This window comes from Chrysemys picta, chromosome 3 (genome assembly GCF_011386835.1).
Source record: "Chrysemys picta bellii isolate R12L10 chromosome 3, ASM1138683v2, whole genome shotgun sequence".
Taxonomy (NCBI): domain Eukaryota; kingdom Metazoa; phylum Chordata; order Testudines; family Emydidae; genus Chrysemys; species Chrysemys picta.
In genome coordinates, this window is record NC_088793.1 from 74,938,120 (window position 1) to 74,955,976 (window position 17,857).

At 43.8% G+C, this 17,857-nt stretch overlaps 1 protein-coding gene across 3 annotated transcripts in view; it reads right to left on the reverse strand.

The window, feature by feature from the left end:
• Positions 1-16,876, reverse strand: part of GPR63 (G protein-coupled receptor 63) — a 40,582-nt gene extending 23,706 nt beyond the window's left edge. Inside the window, exon 1 of one of the 3 annotated variants that reach the window (XM_024102446.3) lies at positions 16,453-16,876. The gene's annotated coding sequence lies outside the window, so the exon portion shown is untranslated. Of the gene's footprint in view, positions 1-15,811; positions 16,118-16,452 lie in introns of those variants that run through there. The other 2 variants (XM_005301145.4, XM_065588223.1) reach the window with 2 other exon arrangements.
• Positions 16,877-17,857: the final 981 nt, after the last annotated feature.

The following is a 17,857-nucleotide window of genomic DNA, read 5'->3' on the forward strand; positions in this document are numbered from 1 at the left end:
CCCACTCCTCTCACTGCAATCAGCAGAGCTGCTCAAGATGACAGTCCCTTGGCTTGAAAGGGAGAGAGATGCTGGCAGGTCATTTTCCAAGAAGGATTTTCAATTTTAGAACTCTTCCTTCATCTTCATTCTACAGAGCTCAGATTTTACAGCCTTCAGGATGCACTACAATGCTCACTTGTTTTCTTGGGCCTTTCTGGGAGGAGCAGTTTGAGGAAGTTGGAGTCTGGTGCTACATATGGTGAGCTATTAAATGTAATACAGGCTTATCATAGAACTAACCAGGCTATAGACATGAGGTGGCTTGGCAGCAGAATTATTTATGGTAAGGCTATTTCTCCTTCAGTTTTTTGGATTTTGGGGGTGTATTTTTTAAGATAACTGTACAGATACCTAGAGCTTGATTGGATAGACAATTTAAATATATGTAAAGAAATAAATCCAGCCCGGGTCAGTATTACCCATACACTGCTACGAACTGATGTTTTTTAGCTAGTCTCTGTGAAATGAGTGAATGGATACAGTCCAGTTCCTGGTAGACAGGTGTCCACATAGTAACTGCAGTGGAAACGTCTCAGGGAAAAGAGAGAAGGTTTGCCTGCCCTCTTACAAGTTAGGTACAGTATATTTCCCTGCTCTCATAAACACTCTGAACAAGCCGAGGTGAGTGAGTATTGATGACATCCGCCTTCACATCACAAACAACATTTGGCGTCTCAGGGCTGGTCTACACTACAGTTAGGTCATCTTAACTACATCTGTCAAGGACGTAAAAAATGTCATGCCCTGTGTAATGTAATTAAACTGACCTAAGCCCCAGTGTAGACACTGCAAGGCTGACAGAAGAATTCTTCTGTTGACCTAGCTACCGCCTCTCACGGCATGTCTACATTACAAACTTTTGCCGATACAAGTTGCACCAATATAATGTCACCACAGTTAGTATATCACTTGCACATGTGATACTTGGCTCCCTGCACTGGTGCTATGCGTATTCACCAGAAGCACTTCTGTCGATGCACAGTGTGGTACACCATGGGTATATACCCCAGCATGCAACTCACCACTGTCCAGTGCACTTTTTGGGAAGTTTTGGCAATGCAAGGGGGAGGGGGGGGGCAGAAACGAGTCATTCTTGGCTGCCTGAGAGCAAGGAGTCAACTTCCCAGCATGCAACTGTCTCCATCTCATAATGTCATCTATATCCCATAAGTTTTGCACCTTTAAAAATAAATAAAAAAAAAAATAAAAAAAAAAACCACCTCTCAGACCTGTCTGGCCCTCCTCACTGTCCACCATCTCTGACAGAAGCACAGAGGGCTAGCTCAGTGCTTTGAGCATTGGACTGCTAAACCCAGGGTTGTGAGTTCAGTCCTTGAGGGGGCCACTTAGGGATCTGGGGCAAAATCAGTACTTGGTTCTGCTAGTGAAGGCAGGGGGCTGGACTTGATTGACCTATCAAGGTCCCTTCCAGTTCTAGGAGATAGGATATCTTCATTAATTTATATTTTTAATTTTATACAACTCCTGCACAGTTCTGCACGATTGTCATGAGTGTTGCAAGCACAGGGCGCACAATACTTCAGTATTTGTAGAGTCACAAGAACCACTGAATCAGAAGGGAACATTATGATTCTGTGGAGGACAGATTGATGTGGGACACAGCGAGAGCCAATTCAAGTTGTGGGTGGCATTCACAGAGCAGCTGCAGATGGTGAAGCATTGCTTCTGAGCCTGAGAAACAAGCTCTGACTGGTGGGATCACATTGTAATACAGATTTGGGATGACAAGTGGTGGCTGCAGAACTTTTGGATGTACAAGGCCATGCTCCTGGATCTATATGGAAAGCTTGCGCCAGCCCTCCAGCACAGGGACATCAGAATCAGAGTTTCATTGTCTGTGGAGAAGCAATTGGCAATCGCACTCTGAAAGTTTGCAACACCAGACTGCTACCAGTCAGTGGGAAATGATTTTGATGGTAGAAAATCCACTAAGGGGCCCTTGCCATCCCAGTCTGCAGGGCCATTAATCATCTCCTGCTATGCAGGACTGTGACTATCAGCAATCTGAGATGGATGAATTTGCAGCAATGGATTTCCTGAACTGCAGTGGAGCAATAGACAGAATTCATATTCCTGTTTTGGCACCAGACCACCTTGCCACAGACGCTGACATTTTTAAGAACACAGGACTGTACAGAAAGCTACAAGCAGGAACTTTCTTTCCCCATTGGTGTATTATCACTGGTGATGTTGCAATGTCAACAGTGATCCTGGGAAACCCAGCCTACCTAACTCAGGAAGCTGTACACCCGCCATCTTGACAGCATCAAGGAAAAATTAATCTATTGCCTCAGCAGGTGCAGAATGATAGTTGATTGTACTTTTGCTAGATTGAAGGGAGGCTGGCATTGTTTACACACCAGTCTGGATCTGAATGAAAACATCGTCCCAGTGGTTCTAGCTGCCTGCTGTGACCTGCATAACAACATCTGTGAAGCAAAGGGGGAAATGTTGCAGCCGGGATGGAAAGTGGAAGTGGAGCGGCTGTCTGGTGAATTTGAAAAGCTAGACACAAGGGCTATTAGAAGAGCTCAATGCAGAGCTATCCAACTCAGGGAGGCTTTGAAAGAGCACTTTAATAGTGAGTCATAGTAATGCATTGTGATGTACTGTGTTCTACCTCGCCCTGCTGTTCTAGTGCCTGTTAGCAACTTTGAGGTACTTGGTGCCCATGCATGAATGTAACACTGTCAATGCACCTATTAATTTTGTGGCGCTTGCTGTACATTTATGATCAGCGCTTGCTGTACATTTATGATCATTACACTGTGTTTGTTACTGATCCTATGAGTTGTGTGTACAACAAGGAAGTGGATGCTTTTAATACTGCTAGGCATTCTGCAGCATATTTTGGGAGCTAATAAAGATGAATTATTTTCCAAACAATAGAATTTTATTGACTAACAGAAATACTGCAAAAAATTCTGCGCAAGTTAAAAGGAAGTACATTAAAAACTTAATAAATGTATGAAACCAAGCTTAAGAATATTGATTTCCATTTTAGCAACCACTGCTCTCACAGGTCAGTGTACATGAAGTTGTGATTGTCCCAATTGTCCCCTGGTGTGGAACGGCAGGTGTAGGGATGCACCCCCAGATTCCATTTGAAATGTTGAGGGGCGCATAGGGAGGTGCTATAATGGAGTTCTCCAGAGGCTGAAAAGGAAGATGAGCCCATGATTGTTAAATCTGAAGGTCCACAAGAGTTTGCAGCAGCTGTGTTTGCTGCTGGAAAAGCTCCATTATGGATAGTGCATCTCCCTCTCTTCTTTCTGCTGAGAGTTTCTCAAGTCTGCTCTTTCCTTCTCCATGTAGTCTGCAATGTTCCCCCTCCAGGCCCTCTGCTCATGGTCTGATACAGCACTGGTTTGCAGGATCTCGCTGAACTTGTCATCCCAAGTCCTCTTCTTTCTCCTCCTTAACTGGCTAAGGCATTGTGTGGGTGTGGAGCAGGAACCCCTCAAAGTCATAACAGCAGCAGCTACAGATGAAACACACAGAGGTTCCACTGTAAGTATAGTCACAATAAAAAGAAAAAGTAAAGATTTCAGAACTCCCTTCCCTTGCTCCCCTAAAGTTTTAAACAAGACATGCTTAAGGACACTTCTGCTTTGGAGTGCTTGTGCACTGCACCACTCACTGCACCAGCCATGGTGAGCATGGCCTGTCAGGGGCGAGGGAAACGAGAAGGGAATTGCTCGGTTGCATGAAGTCATGAGTAGAGGAAAATGGTACTAAATACTGGCACCATTTTCTACAGGCAGTGGTGATTTTAGCTAATATCTCACTCCTGAGGGTGCTAAAGGCACAAAGAATACAGCTGCTGCTGGCATCCCGAAACCGCCAGGGCCTATATGCCATTAGCCTGTTGACTGCAATGGTGACTGCCAAAGTTATTGCTGACCAGCATAGGAAAGTGTCCTACCACGGAGAAAGAAATAGGGGTGCCATCTGTAGAAACCTTCAGGAAAGGACTACAGAGAAACTCCATAAAAGTTTTATCAAGATCCCCGAGGGACATCCCTGCATACATAAACAAACTGCGCCGCATACCCCTCTGCCCACACCTAACTCCATAGGAGAACAAAAAGCAGATAAACCTACCTCTCTAGTTATACTGCTACCTCTTCTAGTATTAAATTAGTGAAAAGTCAATAGCTGTGTCCTGCTAAGCTGGGGGCATCACCAGTACTTCATTGTAATGGAAAATACATTTACACACTTACCCAACATTTGTTCCCCTGCATCGGGCTCATCCATGCTTTACTGGACTGTGGTGGAGTCTCAAACAGATCTTGTCTTGTAGCATAGCTGGACCACCCCCCTCCAGTCATATGCTCCCCAGTCTCCTCCTCTTCCTCCTCCTTGTCCTATTTCAAGGCAAGGGCCTGTGACTCCGGCTCCTTGGAGATATACACCATGCTCTGTGGGGTGCAGGTGGGGTCTCCGTCAACTATGGCATACAGCTCTTTGTAAAAGCAGCTTGTCTGTGACTCAGCACCAGATCCGACTGTTGGCCTCCCAAGCCTTCTGATATGCCTGCCACAGCTCCTTCGCTTTCACTTGGCACTGCTGAAGATCTCTGTTGTACTCCTTCTCCCGCATCCCCTGTGCAATCTGCTCATGGATGTCCACGTTTCTGTGGCTGGTCCATAGCTGTGCCTGCACAGCCTCTTCTCATCACAGGCTCAGGAGATCTAATAGCTCCCATCTACTCCAGGCCAGAGTGCATCTGAAGCGTGTAGCTGGCATGGTCAGTTGGGCAGTTGCAGACAACAGTGGAGAGCTGCTCAATGTGCTCGGTAAGATGGACAATCAGGAAAAAGCCTTTCAAACATTTGAGAGCTTTTTAAAAGTGTGGGGAGGGCGGGGAAGGGGAGGGGAGAGAAAGAGAGGGGAAACTTTCAGTCTCGGTCACTCCTGAGCTGTGGAGATTACACTTGTGACCAGAGTGGTCATTGTCAGGCATTGTGGGACAGCTGCTGAAGGACTTTTAGGGACGACATGGGTAATGCAGTGTCTGCACTCATGCTATGTCACCTCATTACATCAACCATGGCTCAAGGAGCTGGTGTAAGTGTGTCGCCGTACGAGAGTGCTTACATCAAGTGTAGACATGCATACAGCTAGGCTGATGCAAGGCAGCTTACATTGATTTAACTTTTTAGTGTAGACCAGGCCTCAGAGAGGTGGATTTACTACATCACTATAATAAAATGTCTACACTGGAAATGCTACAGTGTTTCTAGTCTAGACATACCCTCAACAGATACTCCAAAGATTCAAATCTGGTCCATATTTAAAAGTTAGGTCAACATAGCTATGTCGATCGGGGTGTGAAAAATCCACACCCGTGCCCGAGATAAGCTATATTGACCTAACTCCCAGTGTAGATGCAATTATGTTGATGGAAGAATGCTTCCATTAATGTAGCTACTGTAATTCGAGGAAGTGATGGTGTTCCTACACAGAGTGCATAAAAATCGATAACATTAAAAAATACGTTTTTTTAAATCAAACACAGGTTTGTTTAACTTTTTTAATAAACCTATTTAAAACTAAATTTGAAATTGACAATCTACGTGGAGGCCTAAACTCATTAGAATCTATTAAAATGATTTTTAAAAAATTATAAACAGTACATTTGTTGCCAAGGTTTAAAGAAAGTCAAACCACTGAATTAGTAGAAGTCATTGGCTTAGCACTTGGAACCAGAGTTTGCTGACATCCACTTTGTGACAGCAGCAGTCTCTTCTGCAGGGTCATAGAAAACATTTTCTTCATTTCAGTTTATTCAACTAGTTCAGTTCAATGACTAGCCCATTCATAGTTAAGAAACCAACTGGGAGTTGAAAAAGTAGGTGAGAGGATGAAATCTACCAGTTCTAAAATCTAGAAGGCCATGAGCATACGAAACTATCAGTTCAACTGATTAACTACAGATATTTCCTTTAAGAAATCAATTTTCAATGCAAAACTTTTGATAAGCTTTTTCCCCCTCCTGCATTTAGCATATTTAATGTATTTTTTAAATAAAAATATTTAAAATGCTGTTTTAGTGCATTTTTGATTTCCATCCAAATAGAACTTGACAAATCACAAGTAAAAAATTAATCATGATCTAGTCAATAAGAAATAGCTCATTCATCATTTTCTAATTAATTAAAAATGTAAAAATTAAGAATCTGAATGAATGTAAATTAATGTATATCATTGCTTAAATATATACATGTATAGGTATGGCACATTCTCCTGTTAGCAAAAAGAAGCACCAAACTTAGTACAAAGGCTATATTTAATTGCAAATCAACATTTTTAATGATTACCAACCAATGAGGATCAACCTTTAAGAAAATAACTAAAAAGTACAATTGAAAACATGACTGAAAATGATCATTTAAATCAACGTTTCCTGCTTGCTGATTTAAGTCATGATCAGTGATGCTGCTATGCCAGCGGCAGCGCTGTGAAGTGCAAGTGTAGTCACGCCGCCAGCACCGCGAGAGCTCTCTCGCAGCGCTGTATGTACTCCACCTCTCCGAGGGGAATAGCTTGCAGCGCTGCAGGTTCTGATTACACTGGCGCTTTACAGCGCTGTACTCGCTGCGCTCAGGGGAGGGCATTTTCACACCCCTGAGCGCAGCAAGTTGCAGCGCTGTACAGTGCCAGTGTAGCCAAGGCCTTAGTGTAGACAAACCCGCAGTGGTCCTGGAGGCCAAACTAACTTTTCAGCTTTAATGGTGAGTCCTTCCAATCAGAGTTATGGCATTCTGGGGGCGGAGGCTCTTCATTTCCACTAAATGTGTTGATTCTTCTCTGTGAATAGAGGGATTCCATCTCCTGGGCTGTTACTACATACCTTTCTAAAGCACTTCACACACACACAAACCTCTGATGAGAGATTGAGTGCAAGCATGCACTCGAGTGCACTCTTTAAATGCTTCAAGGAGGGTTTTTGGTGGGTTTTTTGTTAATTATGATATAAAATATAAGTTAGAATAACTTATTGTACCATAAAGAGAGTTTGTGTACTTACATACACACACATTATTTTTTTATAATACAAGAAGTTATAACAAACAATACCCAGGGCAGGACAACACAATTGAATAGCTTCCTAGTTAGACACACCTATATACACACACACCAACTCCTGTCAACAACATACAAAATCACAAACAGATTTTGGGACAAAAACCTCAAAAGTGACAAATAATACTGAAGACTTTAAACCTAAATGATCTGATAGAATACAAGGCTCAATGGAATAAGGCTAAAGTACTAAATAAATCCTGATGTTCTGCAGGTTAAACAACAAAATTCAATTTTTCTATTTCAGAATCATTTTCAACACTTTTTTAAAAAGTGTCTTTATTACTTTTGAGAAATCACATACTTTTTCATTAATATAAAAACAGAACTTTAAAGGATGCTCAAAAAGGTGTGATTTTATGAAATATAGTAAATCTTAAAGCAATAAACTACTCTAATAGTTTTTATAGTCTATCCAATTCAGCTGTCGAAAGAGATGATTTTTACAATCTTCATATAAAAATCTGCTTTTTTCTTTGTACATCTGTTGCATACATTTTCTCTCTGGAATTTAAAGTAACTCAAATTGAGCACCCTAAATTAGTGGACACTTTTGACCTTAATTTCTCTGTACCTCAGCTTCCCATCATAAAATGTGGATAATACCACCTCCTGGCCTCACAGTGGTGTTCAGAGGATAAATTAATTAACGTTTGCAAAGCATTCTGATACTATAGTGATGAACACTATAGAAAATTAATGATGAAATGAATAATTCTGTCTTCGGAGCAGGGTTTGAATAGTGTGCAGCACATAAGGCATGGGACCGCACACTGAACAATGAGGAGAAAACAAAATATGGAGTAGCTGCTCATTAAGTGAACACTGCCCATCCTGTGCACTGAATGAGGAAGGAATCCTGTGGAAAAATAGCATGTAATCATGTAATTAAAGACTATCATCAGGGCCGGCCTAAGACCAAATGGCGTCCTAGGCGAGGAGCATCTTCAGCACCCGCCCCTCCAACCCCAATTTGTTAACCTTTTGAATACATTATTTTTTATTGCATTTGTAGCCCATTTCACAACTCGGATACACAATTTGTATGCATGATTTATCCCCATCATATAAGATGCTAACAACTAAAATAGCACCCCAACCCCGGTGCCCTCCAAGCACGGCACCCAGGCAGTTGCCTGCCCCTAAATCTGGCCCTGAGTATCATAATGCATAAGCACAAAGGAGGTGAATTAAGGTTGCACAAGCAACTTTAATGCTGGCATTTTTCCTAACTTTTGTGTGCTTGACTTTGCAACCTTAATGTTCTTTTAACACAGTTTTGTATGTGTAACATTATAGGCTGGGCTGTTAGCACTGCTGATTATCGAGGTGGCCAGATACTTCCCCTTATAAAACCCTGTTTTCAATTGCTTTTAACTTTGCCAAAAAAACAAAAAAACAAAAAAAACAACTCAATATTTCTGGGGAAATTTCAGTGAAAATAGTTCAGCCACTTCCAAGAAAAAGTCTAAGGAAAAATATGTTGTTTTGCCCATATTACTCCTGGGAAAATTGCAAAATTCTGCATTGCACAGTGGGGGCAATGACTAGGCTCTGGGGGAGGAGGGAGTGTGAGTATCTGGGCTGGGGGGCCCCAAGGCGAGTCTGTGGGGGAATAGGGGTTCAGGTGTATTGGCAGGGCTCTGTTGGAGAAGAGGTTATGGGTGTCTGGCCTACCAGCTGGACTCTAAGGGGGAGGAAAAGGGGGCAGAGAAACAGGAACTGGGTTGTCAGAGAGGTTTCTTTAACTCTCTAGTCCTGGGGGAATTTTTGTGTGTGTCTGTATTGTCACAGACATACTTGCTGACAGGTATTTTGAAATAAATTACCAAAATAATTGAAAATGGTGTGATTATGTACTGTTATTTTGACAAATAAAATTGGCAGAATTTTAAAATATTGTGCGCAGAATTTTTAATTTTTTGGCACAGAATTCCCCGAGGGCACCATATTAAAAAATTCCATCAGCCTGTCCTTTGAAAAGCTCTCATGTCACCATGCTTTGAAGCAAGCATTTTAAACTTGGCAGGGGTTTGGCCTTTGCATCAATGATGTGCCTTTTGCTCTGACCAAGAAAATCCACCCAGATTTGGCCAAGCTATAAGCCTTTAGTGGGGGAAAAAGTCACCATTTGCACATGCTCAGTAGAGACTTCTTATATTTTAGCAGCTAAATTCCCAAGATTCCCTCTACACTGGTTATGCTTCAGCCCAGGACTGAGTATAATTTCCCTGAAATTATACCTCTGGGCTGCTATAGACCCTGCTGGGTTTGGGCACCAGAACTGAGAGCAGGGAGTCAGTCTCTCCTGTGCTTTCAATGACCCCCCCGATGATACCCAGGCAGCACGGAGAAGGATAATGCCTGATTTGAATGCTGAGGGGGAAAAAGAGCCAAACCTACAATGCAGACAGGGAGAATAGACAGAACAGCTAGAGAAACGGGGGGAAAGGACCAGGAGTGGAAGTTGTGGAGACATTGAGACTGGGCCTGAAGCCAGGAGGGATATAAGCAGGTGTTTTGGGATGAAGACTATGACCGGCTAGGCAAGAAGGCTGGAAATGGGAGCTTCAGGTGAACTGTGACTGGCTGAGCAAGAAGACTGGGATGAGAAACCTGAAAAAACTAGGACTGCATAGACAAGGAGAATGGTATTAGGACGAGGAGCCTAATGTGGGGAAGAGACAGGTTGGAGGGGACAAGGAGGATGGGTCACACTTGGGAGGGAAATGGGCAGAAAAGTCTGCACCCACTGGAGCACACTTCCCACCAGACCCTTGAATGGAATTCAAGATTTTGGAGTCTCGCCATTCCTCTGCTGCCAACAAATATCTGTCATTCTACAAGTGGATTTCACTATCTACTACTGCTATCAGTCTGTTAGCTTAAGTAGCACAAGTCTGCATGTGGTTCAAGGTTCAAACGCTACGAATGTCAACTACACAGGCGTCAATAGGATGCCACATGATCAAATTTCTGCTTTTTCAGTATGCGTTTTAGAAAGCCTAGGAATTACACACACAAAAAATAAGTTAAAAGAATACAGGCAACCTTAATACTGGCATTTCCTAACATTTGCGTGCTTGACTCTGCAATCTTAATAATGTTTATTTTGACAGTTATGTGTGTGTGTGCTATCTATCTATCTATGGCAACAAATTATACCCAATTCTGGAAGGTCCTTAAAAAGTGCCATTGAAGTCAACTGGACTACTCCCATACTTCAAATTAGGCATGTGCTGAAATACCTTACTGAATCCAGGGCCTTAGACAGTAAACTATGTTTCAGAAAAGAAAGGTGTTGAAATATTTGAATACTGAGACACATCATATGCTTGTATCTTATGCAGAGGTGGATTTACCATGAAACCAAACAGCGCTGTGGCACGGGGCCCCCAATGACAGGGGGCCCCCTAAAATGCAGGACAAATCTCGTCTGACAACCTGCCCCCAAGTCCCGGCGGGCGGCACAGAAGGGCTCAGGCAGGCAGGCTGCCTGCATTCCGTGGCCGGTGGCCCCACACTACTCTCGGAAGCAACTGCTGGCATGTCTCTGCATGCCCCTGGCGCGCCCCCCCCCCCCCCGCGGTGCACTGCCCCCACCCCAAACAGAACACAGAGACCCGCTGCACCCCTCCCCCCAAGGGGCGTGCAGAGACATGCCAGCAGCAGGGCTAAGGCAGCTCCCTGCCCATGCTGCCTCCCTCCTTCTGTGCCGCGCCACTCCCGAAAGCAGCTGGCATATCCATGCAGCCCTTGGGGGGAGGAGGGGGAGGAAGGTGTCTCCATGCGTTGCCCCCACCCTGACTCCTCAGCTCCCATTGGCTGGGAACTGCGACCAATGGGAGCTGCAGAGGCGGCATGCAGAGACCCCCTGCCCCCCCGCCTAGAAGCCACCGCCAGAGGGGTTAGCACCACCCCCCAACTCCCTGCCCCAACCCAGAACCCGCACCCAAACTTCCTCCCAGAACCTGACCCCCACGCTCCCTCCTGCACCCCAACCCCCTGGCCCAATCAAGGTATCTCACTTTATTTTCATTTACTTCCTATTACTTGTAATATAGGAGGAGGATGAAGAAAAAAAAAGAATGAAAACCGGGGACAGGGGGGAAGATAAGAGAGAATGGTTTTTTTCTTGGTTGGGTCCCAAGCAGGGTGGCCCAAAAATGAAGCGGCACACAGGGCCCCACTAACTCTAAAGCCACCACTGATCTTATGAGGTTTCTTTCAAGTAAATTTACATGGAATGACTAAACTGGGACTTCAGAAACTACTTTAAGCACTTGCTGTGTTCCAATGTGTAGTTAAAGTGCGTACTTAAGTACTTTCCTGAACTGCAACCTAAGTGATTAAAAGCTTCATGTCCCTGCTCTTCCCCTTTTTACTAACGAAGTGTTAAATAGTATTCCTCCCTCATATCACAAAATGTTCTATGGAATTAGTTTAGTCTTGGGGTCTTGACTTGTAATGTATAAAACATATGTACTGTGTTTTATAATGTCACCAGACTTCCTTGTTGAATTATTTCCTACATTTAAAATATCACTGTAATTCATCCACGTTCTTCTTTATTCAGGTTCATCAATACATGAGAAAAGTATGTAGCAAGTCTAAATTCTTAGTTGTACTACTAATTTGGATGGTAGTTATAGCCCAGGGATCGGCAACCTTTGGCACACGGCCTGCCAGGGTAAGCACCCTGGTGGGCCGGGCTGGTTTGTTTACCTGCCGCATCCGCAGGTTCGGCCGATCGCGGCTCCCACTGACCGTGGTTTGCCGCTCCAGGCTAATGGGGGCTGCGGGAAGCGGCGCGGGCTGAGGGATGTGCTGGCCGCTGCTTCCCGCAGCCCCCATTGGCCTGGAGCGGCAAACCACGGTCAGTGGGAGCCGCGATCGGCCGAACCTGCGGATGCGGCAGGTAAACAAACCAGCCCGGCCCACCAGGGTGCTTAACCTGGCGAGTCGCATGCCAAAGGTTGCCCATCCCTGTTATAGCCCTTGGCACACAGACAAAGAAACTACACATGCTTTTTAAAATATATTGCTTTCCTGAGGGGCATTGTAGCCTACTGGGTTCTAGTCCTGGCTCTACCACTGGCTGGCTGGCTAACCATGGGCAAGTCACTTTACTTCTCTGTATTTCTATTTTCCCCATCTCTAAAATGAGGATAATAATACTGACTTCCTTTGTAAAGCACTTTGAGGTCTTCTGATGAAAAGTGCTATGTAAGAGCTAGGACTATTATCTAGACACATCAAGATATCTTCCCTCCCAATCTCTCCCCTCCCCCCAAAAAACCCCATAACATAATATACGGTGCACACACACAGTGTAGAACCAAGATGAGACCAAGAATCCAAAAAACGCCATAGATTTGAACCAAGAAGTAAGATGTATATTTACAAAATTCCAGACTGATTTCACATGCCCAAGATTTGTTCATAATTCTGATGGAAAAGAACCAGTGCATCAAGAAAGCTTCTTGGACTTCAGCCATGCTAACTACTCTAAAACCAGCTTTGAGCCATTTAGCCCAAGCATTGTGTCATGCTAGTTGTTGCAGAGTAAATAATTTCCCGTCGAGTAAAAAAACCTGTTCTATTGAAAGTGTTCCTTGCACTTAAATAAAAGGCCTTGGTGTAAGAATATTGGCAGGCTCTGGGTTGGATTCTCATACCCTTACTCACGTTGAATAAAACCTTACTAGCCCAGTGGGTCTGCCCGAGAAGCAAATTTGGAGTGGAAGGAGGAAGTTGTGCCAGCCCTTTCCTGACACAGCTTACTTCCGCCTCTGCTGCACTGGCCAGTGCATAAGGTGAGGGCGTGGGGGAATGGAGTCAAGCCTTTACCCACTCCCTGCCTGGCCCCCTATGCAGAAGAGAAGAGTAGCATCACAGAGACAGCTGCTCTTCCCAACTCTCCTGTATAACTTGATGTTGTGGGTAGCCAACACAAGCGAATGAGGGAGAAGCTTAGGTTTCCTTATGCCCACTATGCAAGTGAATTAGGCCACTTATAATTGAGCCCACTGAGATCAATGGGACTACTCATTGAGCAAGGTGTTACTCAACATGGATAAGGGTACCAGAATGTGGCCTGAAATGAGCAAAGGCAAAGTATGTTGGCAGACATTCTACCCAATTAAGATATTTAATTAATCATAAGATCTTTTGTTTATTCAAGACAGTGGAATGTAATATAGATTGGAATGAATACGCAAAACCTCTACCAGTGAAATAAGGCACTAAGAAGCATGTGATAATCCCTATATATACACGCTTTAATGTCCCCATCATATCTACAGCACTTCAAAGCAGGACCAATGTCTTACACTGGCTGTAAGAGACTCCTCCAGATTTCTTTCTACTACAGTAAGTAAAGTTATCTTCACACAAATGGTTACACAAGAGCAATATCTGTTTCCAACTTCAAAACTCCAAGCCTCTTCTACTGTTTCATCACTTAGGGCTAGTCTACAATACCAAGTCTACCAATGCAGCTGCACCACTGGTGAAGAGCTCTCCCATCAGCATAATAAACCCACCTCCAAGAGAGGTGATGGCTGTGTCGGGGGAGAAGATGTCCTGCTGACATAGCACTGTCCACACCGGTACTTGGTTGGTGCAACTTATGTCACTCGGGGAGTGGAGAAAGGATGGCTTATTCACACCCGAGCAACATCAGTTATACCAACATAAGTGGTAATGTGTACAAGCCCTTAGTATGCTATGCCTCTAAACATCATCTACACTTATTATTAAAGGGGGATTTTCAGAGTGGCACAGGAATGAAATGTGAAAACAATGTGATCAGCCATTACCTTATGAAAAGTGTCAACATCTCTTAAGAGATGAGCAGATAATGGGAAATGAGTATGCGCCTGTCAGTTTTGTCCTGCTTAGTTAAAGCTGTTTACATGCAGTTTTTGAATATGATCCACTAATATTTTCATGATTCATATTATTTTCTCAATTTACAAAGGCAGCTATCCATTTGACACACACTATAATAATAAGGACACTGTCTAATAACATAAGCAAAGCATCTGGGTTTCTGATGTGGGATAGTATAAGTGCAAAAATTCAACTTCAGTTATAGAAACCAGCAAAAATTATTCAAAGATGATCACATTGAATAAAAAAAATAATAAACCTCAATACCACTGGTCAGTGTCAAATCTGCTTCTGTAGACAGGTTCGTTACAATGAAATGTTTTAGTCTAATATGACCCTGGGAACTTGACAACATAAGTGTTAAAACTGACATCACTGATAGTAGAGAGTGGAACACTTTGCAAACATTGAAGCAAAACACACTGGAGAGCTGACAATGCTTGGTTTTTCCCATTCAAGTAACTGCTTTTTTGAAAAACAGCTTTTAACAGATATACAGAAATGGTCTATTTAATCTGAGAAATTGTTTCTCATATCAGATTCTTATTCTCTCTGCTATAAGATCAGCTATGTACCATATGTTCCTCACAATAGCAAAGAATGCATTGTACAAAATATATTTCCCAGTATTTAAACATTCATTCTTCTTCAATAAAAAATGAACAATTTTTGACAGTCCCCTCACCCACCCACACAACTTGCTTGTCACATCTTCTGCCCCATTTTTGGGGAATGTAGATGTTGCTTATATCTTTATGCACATATATTCCTTTGTTTCAGTCCATTTTCATGGGGAAACAATTATACCGTAATTGATTTGCCAAAAAATATCTTTATGAAATGTTTCAGTAAGTAGAATTGTAGTGTGTCTTGTATAGTCATGTATGAAAGATGCTATGCACAAAGTTGCATTGTATACACAAATCCCACAAATAAAATTGTTCCAACCTGATGGGGCACTTTTTTGGCTAAGAGTCACTCTTCAATCAAAAATATATCAATGAGTGTATGTTAGTATTTTTGTCTAATAAACTTTGCACAATCAAGATCGTAGATACAAAACACTGCAGGTAACTACAGAAAATCCTAAAATAACTAGATAGATAATGTTGCAGTTCTCACAGTCCAAGAATTCACAAGTTAATATTCCTTTCTTAGGCAATAAATAACATGCATCCTCTAGTAGAAAGTATTTTGGACTTGAAATCTATTTAATATATTTTAAAGCAGAAATCTCAGACCCCAGCCACCCAATTTAATTTGCATTTCTGCAGACAAAGTGATAATAAGACAATACATAAGAGAGAGAATTGGAAGGAAAAATAGAGAAATACAGATACTGTATAGGCTATAAAATCAAACTGTAAAGAATCACTATTAAAAAGGTAAGGGAAGATAAGAGATGACATTCAACCCTTTAAATATCTACTATGAATGTAACTCCTAGAGGATAATAGGGAGCTTTCATGTTTGGATCACATACTGAACTACAGTTTTTATTTAGCAACCACTCTAAAAAACAAGCCCACAACTCAGGCAATACAAGAAAAAACATGGACAGTATGTTCTCAGCACCTTTGCAAAGAGGCCAAAGACCATTATAAAAGGCACATGTTTCGTGGCCAAGTTTGAGCAGATATAAAATAATGCCAGAATTTGAGGGGCCAGACGAGGAAACACTTAAAAAAGAAGAAGAAATGGAAAGGCCTCATGTGCAGATTTGTCTGTGGAAATAATTGTGTGAGAAACCTAAAGCACCTACCTCATAGCTGACAAAACCTCTACTTTTTAGCACCTTTAGATTCGGAAAGAAGAGTCAGTTTCTTTGGCTGAACTCTGCAGCAGTGCAACTGCTGAAGACTGTTATAAAACCCTAGTAACCACTCTGCCTATTAATTAATGGCTTGATAAATGGCTCCTGGAATAAAGCCTGAAGATGAAGCAGATTTTTCCCACCTGGATGGCTGGCTAGAGATTATTTTCAGCTTGAATTGGGCCTGACAGCCAGTTGCCCTGGGGCCCAGGAATGCAAGTACTCTTCAGGGTGCAGATTTCTAAAATGTCCTAGCTGCTTAGAGACAACAGCCTGAGTAAAAGGGCACCAGGTGCCATGGAGAAACAGTGCATTCCTAGCTCAGCCCCAGTCAGAAACGAGAGAACTAGTCAAGTGAATGGATTTCCATGTAGGTGTCTCCGCACTGTAAGTTAAAGAAAAAAATGCACCTGGGATAATTGTGCAGGACTCACAATTCTGGGGTTCACCTCTCCCCTCTCTCCATTCAGATGATCCACTCCCCCGGCGCGCACACAGAGCCCCCCTCTCCTCCCGCACCCACAACTGGAGCAATCCACTTGGTTTGAACAGCTGGCAGAAAGGTGTTTAGGAAGAGAACAAAGTCTCACCTCAGAACACACACCGCGCCTTGCAGATCCCGGCAGAGCAAAAGCCTGGCCTGATCCGATGCCTCCTGGAACTTTCCCGACATAGCAGCAGCAGCTCGCTGCCCCCCCCCGACTGGAGAAAACAAAAGGTTCAAAGCTGGGAGCAGGAGGAGGCAACACAGGCAGCCCGCGAGGCGTGTTGCTTGCAAGCTGCGGCTGCTGTCTCTTCCTCAGGGTAGCCCGCCTGCGCCCCGCTCAGCGCAACCTTCCCCATTGCTTTGAGGATGGATCTGCTGCTGCTGGACAAACAGACTCAACGCCCGCTCGGAGGAGGAAACGTTTCCCTGCCAGCCGCCTCCTTTACCTAACTGCTTCTCTGCAAGTGGCTGCTGGCAGTCCCGGTCTATGCAATGCTGCTGCTGCTGCTGCTGGGGCGGGCCCCCGACCGGGAGGGGAGGAGACTCCGCGCTCCGAGAACGTGCACCAGTGGCCGCGCGCTCCCGCCGAGCATCCCTTGGGCCGGGCTCCCCGCGCCGCGCCGGCCGCTCCAGGTATGTGGTAGCAGCCTGGCGCACCTTGCACCTGCGTTAGCAGTCGGCCCCGGCCCTGAGTGCAGGCGCGAGCGAGCGCAGAGCAGAGGCCCGCTGCAATGGAGCGAGGCTGGTGCTTCCCACGGGAGAGAGCTCGCTGCCTGCTAGGGGCTGCTCAGAGCCGGGGTGGACCTGCCCGCACCAATCCTGGACAGGGGGAACGTGCAATGGAAAGTCTAGTCTGCTCTTGCGCTGGGCATGTAAAGGAGCAGTTTATACAAACCAACTGGGATTTAGCGCCAGCCTCTGCTATGGAAACACCGTGTGTGTGAGTGATCCCGCTTTTATTTTGTTCCTACATTCGCATTAAGTTCTTTCTATTAAATTGGATGTTTAAAACAGATGCACACATGACATTTCCCCATTAGGGGAGATGGATGTTGCTTCACACTATTTACAATAAATCGTTTGCCTCCCATTGGCTTAGCACATACCTATAAAGATGCTCCATTTCTCTAATGTTGGATTTTCCCCCAATCCTTAAATCTAGTTATGAACAGAAAAATGACTGTAGAAATAACACGTCCTTGCTCCATAGAGATCTGCTCTCTTTGTGGATTGAGTCATATCTGCTGACTTTAGTGACTAAAATAAGTTTTTACTGCTTTTGCCACGCCCCCCCCCCCCTCAAAGCCAATACAACCAAGCGGAAGAGGGTTGGATTCAGTTTTGGCTCATGTATCATCAACCGAATTGTTAACAAAGTCTAACTGTAGAATCTTCAAGCAAGGTGCATATTAATAGCATCAGTAATACAATTCAGGCAGGGGATGAGCTTAGCTTTCAATACATTTGATTACATTGTATCAAATGTATTAATTTTATTTCAATTATTT